The sequence below is a fragment of the Numida meleagris genome, chromosome 2 (genome assembly GCF_002078875.1).
Source record: "Numida meleagris isolate 19003 breed g44 Domestic line chromosome 2, NumMel1.0, whole genome shotgun sequence".
NCBI classification, from domain to species: domain Eukaryota; kingdom Metazoa; phylum Chordata; class Aves; order Galliformes; family Numididae; genus Numida; species Numida meleagris.
In genome coordinates this window covers 105297431-105310061 of record NC_034410.1, presented here as the reverse complement: position 1 = coordinate 105310061, position 12631 = coordinate 105297431, and the positions used below count along the sequence as shown (strand labels likewise).

The following is a 12631-nucleotide window of genomic DNA, read 5'->3' as shown; positions in this document are numbered from 1 at the left end:
GGGGGAGGCGGAGGCGGGGGAGGAGGGGGCCGGGCCGGCTCGGCTCCCCGCCGCGGCGGCACAGCTGACAGCTTGAGGGATGCTCCGCTACGCTCACAACAATGCACTATGACGTCACGCGGGGGAATGGCGCCCGCACCAAACGTCCCCCCGCCGCCGGCGGCCGCCCTCGCGAGGAGGCCGCCCGAGAGCAGAGCGCGCCCGCCGCCAAGCCTCGCGAGAGCGGCCGCGGCGCCTCTCTACCCCCTGGGCTGGGGGCGGCGGGGAGGGGGCCGGACTACGACTCCCGTGGTGCCGCGCGGCGGGCGGACGGGGCGTCTCCCCAGGGACGCGGAGGGCGCTGCCGGGGCGGGGTCGCCGGGGTCGGTCGGTACCCGCTGGCGCCATCCCGCGCCCGGTGTCGCGGCTCTTCTCGGAGGCCCCTTCCCCTCCCGGCCCGCGGGGCACCTCCCGGCGCACGGCCCCGCTCGCGGCGCGCCCAGCCCAGCCGAAAAACGGGGCCCGGCCCTCCCCCGCTGCGCGACCTCCTCGCTGGTCCCTACTCACGCCTCGCGGCTCGGCGGCGGGTCCGGGCGCTCCGGGCGGGCGGCTGCCCCGGGCTGTGGGCGGCAGCGGGGCTCCCGCCTGCGTCCTCCCGGTTCCTCTGGCCGTGCCGAAATTGGGCAGCGGGAGCCCCCGCCGAGGAGGTGTGGGTTCAGGAGGAGCCCGTGGCGGCGGGGCTCCTGTCAGAGCGGGGAGAAAACCTCCGTTCTGTTGCAGGATAAACAAAGGAGTTGGTGAAAGCTGGGTTGGTAAAAGCCTGAAGGATGTTCTCCTTTATTGGATGATTTAGGATTAAGATGCCCACAACATGGAAAGCTGTGGGTTTAACACACCTTCCTGAGTTACAGGATATTACGGTGGGGGCTTCTCCCCTATCTCCTCCCCTCCCCCGGCTATTAAAGTATTGGGGGAATACTACTGAAATATTTTGGTTTTTTTTGCTTAGACTGAAATGAATTTCAAATTATTTAGGCTTTGTGTGTCCATCTGGTCAGTCCCCGTGCCCTCCTTCGTCCCTCCCCGGCAGCACTGCTGGCCTGTTGGCTTCTCTAGTATTAAAACTATTGTTTCCCACAAACGCACAGTTCACTGGAGGGAAAAAAAAAAAAAAAAACACAAAAGACAACAAATCAGTCCAAAGCAGCGCAACACTAAGGCTGTTTCACCTAGAGAAGGACAGGGCAGCCCTAGAGGAAGCAGCAGTGGCTGCCTGGTTGCCCTTGGGGAGCTCTGGTGTTGTGTGGGGCTCCAGGTTTGTCCTGTTCTTTCTCTCCGTCTTTGTGTTACAGCTGGATGTGACCTGTGGCATGTAGTTCATCGCCACAGAGCCTTCCCAGATTTCGTAACTCGTTTTCACACCCAACTGAAAATAATTAGTGAAACAAAATTGTATTAAAATAGTTGCATCTAGATTTAGTTTTGACTCCAGACTATCCAGAATCAACCAGAGGATTTCAAATTGCCTCAGAGGTGTTTGAGAGAAAAATGTTGAAGCTGCATTGCTTCAGGTTTGAGTCTGGTTGTGTAACAGATTTAAAATCATTCAGTTGTCTGAACAGCTCTGTATTCCTTAACTTTGTTATTTACTGAGTATTTTTTGTCACCTTAGTAACGTCTAGAAAGGAAATGCTCGCTATTAGGATGACTTCTTTGTCAATGCTTTGTTTCTTTGTTTTCTGCCTTTTATGTCTCTGCCCTACTTTTTTTTCCCTTCCTTTTGCATTTCCTCGCCTTTAGTAATTTCCTATTCCTTCATAACATACACTTCATTCACATCTCCCCCCATGCTAAAACCTAAGTTTTTAGTTGTTAACTACTTCATTAAAGCTGCCTTTGAAATACTGTCATTGTTCTCAGTGTTGAAACTGGAACAAAACTAACACAGCCTAGGGAGGTTGATCAGTCACTCTCCTTATACGTGGCTAAAGTAAACATTTCTGTTAGCTTCCTGCACGTTCACAGTTAGGTTATGATCTGCTTGTTGGTCTGGTTGCTTCGCATACATAACATGAACTGAGTTTCCCACTTCTCAAGAGAGCTTTGGGTTTGGAACACTGACATTGGACAGAGGAGGATATTCCTCAGGCAAAGAGAAATTTAGCCACCCTCTAAATCTTAGGGTTTTCTGATGGTTTGATTGGTTTGTACTTTTGTCTGTTGTAAACAGGACCGCACTTCCATCTGGTATTTCTATGGATGCATGGAATAATTGTTATAGTTTTGCATCCTTTCTATTCAGCTACTGCAGAAATGGGACCAGTTTCTGTGCTGCCATTGAATTCATCTGCATCATTCCTACAAAATCCAAGTGCTCCTCAGTTCCTTTGGTTGTTCAAATGCAAATTATTGGAAATTAAATACTTAGTGTCCCTAACCTTGCTGGAGAAAGAAAACCATGTACGCTGTATACTGTATCTGAGCAGAGAGCTAGTGTGCATTCTGCGTGCTTCTCCTCATGATAAAGAGAAAATGAATCCATGCCACTGCAATGAAAGAATTCTTTCTGCAATACATGTTGTAGCTGAATTTTATAAACAGTGCCAGCATACTAGAAACCAAAGAAATCAACAGAACAGTGTGCTGCTGCTTTGAGGGAGTCAAAAATCATGTCTAACTAAGACTTGAAGCACAGCAGAAAAAGGTCAAATTGAGCTTACAGAAGAAAGCATTTCCTATTGATTATAAATAGTATTTACTGCTTGACTTAGACCTGACACTACAGGAGACTGTAACCATTGCTCTAACTGAACTGACAATTGCAAAATCAAGAGTGAGAAGTGGTGAACAACATTCAAGCTGCAGCCACTGGAACTATGGCTAAAAGCTCAGCATATGTAGGGCATATCTCAGAGCCATGATCTCAGGGAATTGTAGGTGTGTTTGTATGTATGACAAATGCAACTCTATGCAAATACTGAAGAAAGATGTTATATTCAAATGTACCATTAAATTCTACGTAAGCAGTGGCACCTTGTTGGGTGAAGTTACAGTGCCAGATGTTACTGTACTGACTGTGGATAGAAGCAGTTATTTATTATAAATGCATTTGTGTCTGGTTACCTTTTCTTCTATCAGGATAATGTAGACACGCTACTAAAATAATATTGGACGCTGGCTTCTGCATTTCAGTGCTCAGTGAATGCATTTCCCTGCAATGCTATTGAAGTTTGACATTTGACACATCCAGTGAAGGTATCTGAAGAACAATATTGTTGTTGTTTTCTGCATGTGAAAATGACTTTTGATACATACTGCTGAATTCCTTATTGTGTACAATAAGATTCCTTCCAAGCAGAAATCTGTAAACTGCAATAAGTACGCACATTCATATTGGATGCGGTGCTTCAGTACAACCAAACATTTCTGCAACACAAATTCCAGTTTCAGCTGTTACAAAAGAAATAGTATCGACTATTACATGGAAATACCAGATGTGCAGAAGGGTTTATTCACAGCATGAAAATTCAATCTAATGTGCCGCTATTACAATGGAAATTATATTTTCTACAATTGAATGAGAGATGCTGAGTCATAAGATAATTTAAAAAATAGCCTGGAATGATACTAATGAAGACACTGCATTTTCTGAATTAATTTCAGTGCAGTGGTGACAAAAATCAAACTGGAGTACTTGTTTTTGTGTGGACCTAAGGAAGCAAAAAAAAAATTGTGATGGACAGTTAGCCATTTACAGATACCAATGTATTATCTGCAGAGTATGTTTTCTACTCCTGATTTAAGGAATGCATATTACCAAGCATTCAGAATGCATGAGTTTCACAGCATTTCTTACACTTAATGGACTTTTCTCTTTTATTCATACGCCATATGGCCCAGAATCAACATTCAGCGCTTTTCAAATATGCTAATAATTCTTAATAACAAGCTTGGAATCTAGTATTATCTGGATAATATTACTGTATTTGGACAGACTCCTGAAGCTCATGAAAAAAAACCACCCTACAGGCTGTACTTCAACATGTCAATACAGGAGGGCTGGAGCTGAATTCCGCTGAATGCTATATCAGGTACACCAAGTAGTCTTTTCTTGGGCACAGCATTTCTCCATAGGGCCTGAAAGAGGTCACAGAACACGTGGAAGAGCTCACCTTTCTTTGGAAAGAATAAAAAATAATTTAAAAAGAGACAGGCACATTTTTGAGGTTTAAAATCAAGGTATACCTTGTCTGTTCCTGACCGTGGAATGGCTGTAGAACTAAGAATAGTAAGTCATAAACCCCCAGATTTACCTTGTATCTCATTGCAGCTGATTTTCTGCCAGTGAAAGCTTTGGCTGTAAACAGCCAGTAGTTCCACTGCTCACTTCAGTGTTCTTTTTTCATCTGTGTACAACTGCCATTTCTTTTGTCTTAGAGCAGGAATGGCCAACTACTGTGAAGTTTCCTTTATGCCTTCCTAGCCCTCCAGAGATCAGATAAAGGCTTGGGTTTGTTTCTGTGGCACTGCAGCTGACCTAACAAACCTGATTATAGCTAACCAGGGATTTGCTTTGCCATCGCACCAAATGCAAGGTGGTACAGCGTGGATGGCCCACCAAGCAGCCACACTGGAATTAGACTTGGGTTAATTTTCTTTTCCAGGCTGCCCATCCCTGGGGCATGCTGCCACCACTTTTGCACACTATGAATATGGGATCGCTTTTACTCAAATCCATGGGGGCAATTTCTTATGAGAAGTTATATGTGAACCAAGAGCATTTACATTGTATCACAGAAGTGTGAGAAAGAAAACATTTCTTTGTGCATGCACTACAGAAAAGAAGAGAACTCGCCTCTGAGGCATCACACTCAGGCTGCGCCCAGATCACACCTCCCTGGCAGTTCTGTTAATGGCAGAAAGACTCAGAGGAGCAGGAACTGTCTGCAGATGGCTAGCAAGATTGCTTTCATTTCTGTGTAGTCAAATCAGAAACACAGCAGCTGATAGTTTATCTCATCTGCTCTTTTTCAGATGTTTATCTAGTTGATTATGTGGAAGTTGTTGCATGGATTATAAATATACTTGCTGCAATTACAGGAGAATTTAAAGCTCTTTGCTTGTAGTATCTGGTTCAGCAGAAATTACATATCTTCCTGTCTAGGAGGTGATCCAGGAATTCCAAATGCATGGATGCTATTTGAGTACCACATTTTAGCCTACAGAATGAATTTAATTCGCAGGATAGATAGGTATTAAAATGTTGCATTGAGTTATGTGGAATTTTAAGGAAATATGAAGGTGTACAGAGGAATTAGAAGCAAAATTTATACATCGTTCTCATGGTGAGTCTCAGAGGATTGTCAGAACAAACAAAAAAGGACAGGACAAATGTTCATGGCCAGAGCAAAATTAGTGCAGTGTCCCTAAAATCACTCACCAAAATGAAGGGAAGTGACTCATGCACTACCAGTACAACCTACCCATTCCTTTTTTTTTCTCCTTGAATGACTGACTTCAGAGCCCATTTGTGCAGTTGCTCTAGCTGTCTAGCTATCTGTCTGTGATAAGCAACATCATAAAATGACCAAACACAGCATCTATATTGTATGATATCTGCTGCTATAATCGCTTTCTGGTCTGTTTTCAGCCAAGAGTGAAAGCTGTGAAAACTAGTACCAGATAACTTCTTACTGTTTGCAATCCTTCCAACAAAGAAGAGTATTTATATGTATATATACATATATGTAAGATCAGCATCACATTACCTATAAGCCAACAAAGAACCAGAATGTTCAGCAGAATTTTGGAAGAGGCTTTGAAACTTCACAGCTAACTTGGAAGGAAAAGCTTGGAAAACTTTTTCAATGGACTAATTATAAATTTGAGAAGTAACATACTGTGTAATCACAGAAACTAATGCCAGGAGGGCTACATATAAAGAGTTAATCATTGCTAGGTTGAGGATCCCCAAACCTGACATAATAGCACAATCACATACAAAACAAGGAGCCTAACAGAAAAGTAATAAAGTTCATTGTTGTCCTGCAGATCTGCAATTCAAATTTGGTTTTGTTAGTGCAAAACCTCAGAATCCTATAGAAAGGGGTGTCAATGTTTATGTCATCTCACATGGGGGAAAAGGACTACATCTGTAAGCTATCTTCTGGATCAGCACACACCTGCTTGCACCTGCTTGCCAAGGGCAACAAATAAATATTTGAATTGTTTCCTGGTAATAGGTTACTTTTCCTTGCCTTCTCAACATAACAAAGCAAATGACACCAGATAGTCTGGTCAGCCTTCTGCTAGCTGCCACTGTCTATCTACATGCTTGTGAAACTTTTAGATAATAACAGATAATAGCACAAATATTAAAAAAATAGTTTATTAACAAGCACAAATTTCTGAAAAAGAAGGAAAATACGGTGATGCAGTATTGGTGATAAGCAGCAGAGGGCATTTCTCAAATGCACTGATGCAAAAAAAAAAAAAAAAAAATCAGTCAGGGGGCATCTCATTGTGTGTTTAGTCCAGATACTAGCTACAGATGTGATGGATTTGCTGCTCCTTTAAGGCTATGGGAACAGCCTTCAGTTCTAGCACACCATGTGTGATACTTTGGTCAATAAACAATTCTAGTTTAAATGTACTGTATTAGATTTTGCCATTTGACTCCTTTTCTCCTCAGTTTAGCAGAGGAATCTATGAATGCTCAGAACAGCCCTGCTGATTGCAGGAGCCCCTGCTTGGGCAAATGCCTGCAGAATCAGTGACATTTTGTGTAATCATTTCTACTGGCTATCTAAATCTAAAAATTGTAAAAGACAAATGAAAGTTGAACGAAGTAGTTCTTAAAATGACAGTATTTTTTACTATCAGTGAAAATTGATGCGTTGTAATCTGGGGCAGGGACCAATCTTTGGCAGTGTGTTTGCAGTGTAGCTCCCACATCAATCAGTGGTCTGTAGGCATCATAATGCTGATGATAAAAATATTTAAGATAAAATGGACATTTGACTTAAATGCTCTTTAAAAACAGTTAAAAAATATGTTACAAAATTATACAAATATCACATAAGAAAGCAAGAGCTTTAATTAAAGTCAAACTAGTTGGAACAATGAGGTTAAAAATCTTAATGTCAGAGCATTTGGTATTTGATTGCTTCAGTCTTCCTTCTGATTTTTTTTTTTTTTTTTTTTTTTTTTTTTTTTTTTTTTTTTTGTGGGATTTCTCAGATAAACTTATGCTCGTGCAAGGACGTCCTAAATTCTGTTCCTGTGAGCCATCCATTTTCTGCAGTCCAGCCATTTAATATGACAGGTCACGTATACTCAAACCTTTAAGAAATTAAGAAAATTAATACTTTAGATCACCTTTTGCTTTTTGTATGAAAGAATTTCTCACTACAGCTAAGAATTAAAACTTTCATTTGTATTCTGTACATTTGACTATGCTCATTACAGGCTACAAAATGAAATTGAAATATCAATACTCAACATATGACATGTCACAGTTCAGTTGGCATGTCCAATGATATTTCCAAAGATACTTCTAAGTTTAAAAGCAAGCTTAAGTCTAAAGTCCTTACTATTCCTAGATCTAGACATTCTGCAATTTAAAATATGTGAGCAGCCTACTGAAATTCATGAGGTTAGCTGTGTTGAGGAAATGCTTGCTAGAAGCAGGCTTCCAGCATGGCAGCAGGTAATACAGCCACTGTAAAATATTTGCCTGGATTGCCAAGGGCATGTGAAGGGGATGCATACATGTGATGTTTGGATTTGCTCTTTCTTTTTAAGTCATTAAAAAATGGAAAGTGAGTGTAGCATGCTTCTAGTTTGCCTAGCAGATCTTGTAGTGAGATATAGGGATAATTAATTGGGATTTATTTTTGAATTTTCTAATCTCCAGATATTTTTCAAGCATCCTTTTAAAAATGTGAGTCGGTAGTTAATCCTGGCTTAAGAAAGTTAATTTTAAATAAACATTTAAAAATTAATTGGACATACACTCAGATGATTTTGCATATTCTTCCAGAAGAATTACTACGTTTGGATGCTCACTGTCAGAAGTGCAAGTTACCTACATAACTACAGTGGGTTTTATATGGTCATTGTGAAGTTTATGAATTGGAAACGCCCTGAATAAATTATAGCAACTTATGGAAGGCTAATTTGGAAAATTTAAGGATCCTCTTTTTAGAGCCTGAGGTTAGGGCTGGGACAGGAAGTAAAGGTTACAAGGCAGATTATAAGTGTGCAATTCATAATAAAGGTTTGTGGACTGTGAGCTTTTTAGATCAATCACTTCAAATAGCTGGCTTTTAGGTTATATTCAAAAATTATGATGGGAAAAGTCTGTAAGGAAGTTATTTTGGGAAATGAAAGAATCTAAAACATGTTACTAAAAGGAGAATATCACTTCTGATCAACTGCTTTTATAGCTGACTAGGTTGGTTCACTCAATTTGCATTTAAGAGACAAGTGAAATAATCTCATAATTTTCTGCGTTCATTCTTCTAGAATTTAGAAAAGATAAAATGTTATGCTTAAGTACTGAAAATGGATGCAAGAGAATAAAATGCTGCACAGACTACATCTATCCTGACTTCATCAAGGCCAGCCATCTATGTACACATGGGAGAAGTAAATGAAAATAAGATTTTTCACATGAAAAGGAGCGAATGCATTTCTTGATTTGATTTAAAATATCTGAATTGGTTATTTATCAGAAAGAAAACTTTATAGGTTGGGTTTTTTTTTCTGAGCATAAATTGATGTTCCTCATTAATAAGCACGATGGGAAAGAAAACAGTACTTTACCAGTCCCCATGTGAAGATATTTCAGATAGGTGAATTTGTTACTGCTCAGCAGCAAAAGGCACATCGTAAAACTTTCTCAAGCAAAACACTGCATATGCTGCCTAAATTCCTAAGACAGAAGTTTGCCATTGAGGAAGGGAGCAGCTCATAAGCTATACATCATTTACATGGCATGCGGCCTAGCAGTATACATTAGCTATTATGCAATAGAATCCTACAGCAAAATTACAAAGACGTGTTTTTAATCTACCACCTGATAGAGATTACTGCTGTTGTTCAGATGATCCCTGAGTAGTCCAAGCATGTACACTACAGCTGCATCCAGTCCCAGGCGCATGCAGCCTGTGATTCAATGTATCCTGGCGATTTCAAAGAAAATAATACTCATTTTATGCTTTCCAAACCAGGAGTAGTCTACAGTTACTAACAAGTATGCAATGCTGTCCCTTTAATTAAATAACTTTGTTTAAGACATATAAATATTTGCATGGGGAATTCATTTTATGCATTCATGAGATGATCATGAGAAAAAAGTCTCATGCTTGCAAGCCAAAAAAGGCTAAGATGCTTGAATTAGACTCAAGCAGAAATGCATTAATCCAGAGACACAAACCTCAAAGCTGTTCAAGATTTTCCTTGTCTGGAAATGCATGGAGTGCCTGGGAGCCTGCCTGCTCTACTGCCAGTTCCATGTGTGCTTGCTACCATATGGCTTCTGTGCATGCCTCCTCTGAGAGGCCAGGCGGGGTGCCTATAACTACCTTAAAGATAGCAAGCAGAGTACAGTGGGACTCCTGGTTACGTTTAGTATATGTAAATGGAAAGAAAATGGTCTACTTGTAATCAAATCATTTAACAATATCCCCAGTACTCCATCTCTGCTTCTGAAAAATAGGAAGATATCAACTTATGTCCTTATTGTAATGTTGTAGTTTTACTTTGCAAAGAGTGAATAAACTAGTTGCAATATACAGCTTTTCTTTGATTAGATCAAGTTTCATTTAAAATTGCTCTAGCTTTAGTCTTGTGGTTACCCATATGTTATTAAAGCATTTTTTTTCTTTTGGCATTTCCTTTGCGGGGAAGAGATTTGAACAAGAGTTTCAAGTTCCAAAATAAATGAAGGATAGTTATTCTGGTCTAAACAAGAAAAACTGCGGTTGCCGTAGTCAGGATTGCAAACCAGACTTGGTTTAAGAAAATATCACATCAAACCCCAGGAGGCATGGAGGAAGGCAAGCATTCACATGGAGATGCTGCACCATCACAGATCCTACACTCAGATCCTGGCTCTGCTCCCTCGTAGAGCCCCTGGCAGCCCAATACTTTTTCTCTAGCACAGTTCTCCGTCTCTAACTGGAGATATTAATATTTCATTTCTTCCTCCGTTTGTCTTCCTTGCTTATTCAAATTGAAAGCTTGTCAGAACAGGGACTGAAAATCTCTTGGTATGTATACATCATGAAATAAAGTGGAAACCTGAGCTTGGTTTGGTCTCTCAGGATATCATATGAAATAATTTATATAGAGATTTGTATATATATTAAAATAAATGGCAGTTATATGATATTTGAAAAATACAATTTTCCCAGCGTAAAATTATTACCTCACCTTTTTATTTTTTTCCCCATATAGTAACAGTGAAATGAATGTTAAATTGTGGCATGTGAATGGTCCACTGTCCCACTGACTGAGGGGCATAAAATGTCCACTGGCCAACAACAGTTCTCTGGATATTTTGCACAACTAGAACATCACAAAGACATGAACCAGCAATAATATTATCACATTGCAAAACTGACTGAATTTGGCACTTCTGTACAAAGAAATTTTCAGCACAGACGCAAACATCAGAATAAATGACTGCGCTAGTGGCAATGTATAATTTCTAATGAGAATTCTCTTTGTTTTTAAACAAGAAATACAAATTGTATGGCTGGACGTTTTCTTTTGAATAATTCAATTTTTGGAAGAGTTCAAGAATCTGAAAACATCATCATAACCGTGTTCATTTTCACAGGCTCCCTTCATTCAGACCTTCTCTACTGTTTCGATTTGGGGACCAAAAGCCACAAAATGCTGTTAAATATAGCCAAAATACTTACATTCAGATGGTCAGTTTTAACCTGAAGACAATTACTCTTCAAAAAGGTATTACTGGCTAAAATATGAACAATTGAAAAAAAATTCAGCCATAGAAACTCTGCAGCCAATATATGTTGCCTCCCTTATACACTGTCGTACTTCAGCTTGCTAGTACAACGCAAGCTGATTTCAAAGTCTAGTGGTAGTGAACAAGTCTACATGATTTTTCTGTGATTCCAGTGAGATGTACCCAACACTGTTCATGCTCTTCGCTTTGTCTCCAAATAAATAGATGTAATTTTTCAATACAAAGGTTTATTTTTCATCACCAGTAAGAGGGAAAAGGTAAGACACTCATCGGATTAAGTATTTTTTTGTGATCCAAAAGATGGCATAAAATATACATATAATATGTAATATGGTGACTCTTTAAGCTGTCATTGCTCCATTTTTTTGGCTACGTGTTATTCTTCTAAAATCCACATTCTTAGTATTCTTTGAACACTAGCACTAGTGTTCTATCTTCTACACCTGGGGATTCAGCTTTCAGAGTATTATTCCATCTGGAAGTTATAAATTTTGACCTTTTATCCTAAAGGCCAGATTTCAATAGCTTTCCAGAGTTCTACAGTCCACATGGTACATTTCTTCCATATTTTAACAGCCTCAATGTGTTCCATAATAGGTTGATTAAAAATGTAAAAAGTTTGAGATTCAGAACAGTTTGTATTTCATGCACCTATGATATTTATACTTCAAACAGTTCCCTGACATTTTATTTGGTTCTTCTTCCAAATAAATAATTCAGATAACGTAGAACATTTTTGTAACTCGGGAATGAAAGTCAATACTATTCATAGTACTGTTGACATGTCGTCTAGTAATTTATGGAATAATTATGACCATATTTGGAGATGCCTATTCCTTACATTTCTGATCAGTCCTCCTCCCCTTCATCTTGACAATGTTGTTGTAATTCATGTATATTGTACAGACTGAATATATTTGAAGACAGACAATTCAATCCAGACAAATACATTAAAAATATAACACAGCTGTTTGGAGCTCAAGTTCTCCACGGGAATTTAACAGTAGACATTTTGTTAGCAATGAAGGAATTCTGCAATTCTACCCTTTATTCCTAATCCAGGAGACCATGAATGATCATTTGTACTGCATCGTTATCTAAATCTGCTTAAGCCTCTAAAGAATTCTGCTGATATATATATGAAATACTTTATTTCAAGAAGAGGGTGGTAGGTAGCATTATACATACTTGAACATAATTCCTCAACAGCTTAACCCAACTTAATATAAACATCTAGCCTTACTTATTACAGTTTTCTCAGATTTTAATTTTCTCAGTTTAAAGGACTACACAAATGTAGGAATTTTATTTCCTTGTTAGTTTTTAGTAATTCTTTTTAAGACTGTATGTTGCAAGAGTTTAGATCTTAAAAATCCCTCATGTCAGAAAGAGAGAAAACATTTTAAAGAGCAAAAAAAGAACTCTGAACTGATGTTAGCACAAATTAAAGAATGGGGAGTTAAAGGAGTTAAAATTTTGCCACTGACTTAATGAGATAAGGATTTTCCAGCCTTCTACCTTATTGCCTCAGTATGTTGATTTTACATCTCTTGTTTAAATTAATGTTTCCATAGTACATGGCTATTATTCCATGAAACTTAGAATTTTCTAGAGTAGTAATACTAATGAGTAAAAAGCACAACTAATGAAAGT

General features: G+C 39.4%; 1 protein-coding gene across 1 annotated transcript in view; it reads left to right on the top strand.

The window, feature by feature from the left end:
* The window catches only part of CCDC178 (coiled-coil domain containing 178), a 186553-nt gene that overhangs the window by 339 nt on the left and 173583 nt on the right, over nucleotides 1-12631 (top strand). The window lies entirely within an intron of this gene.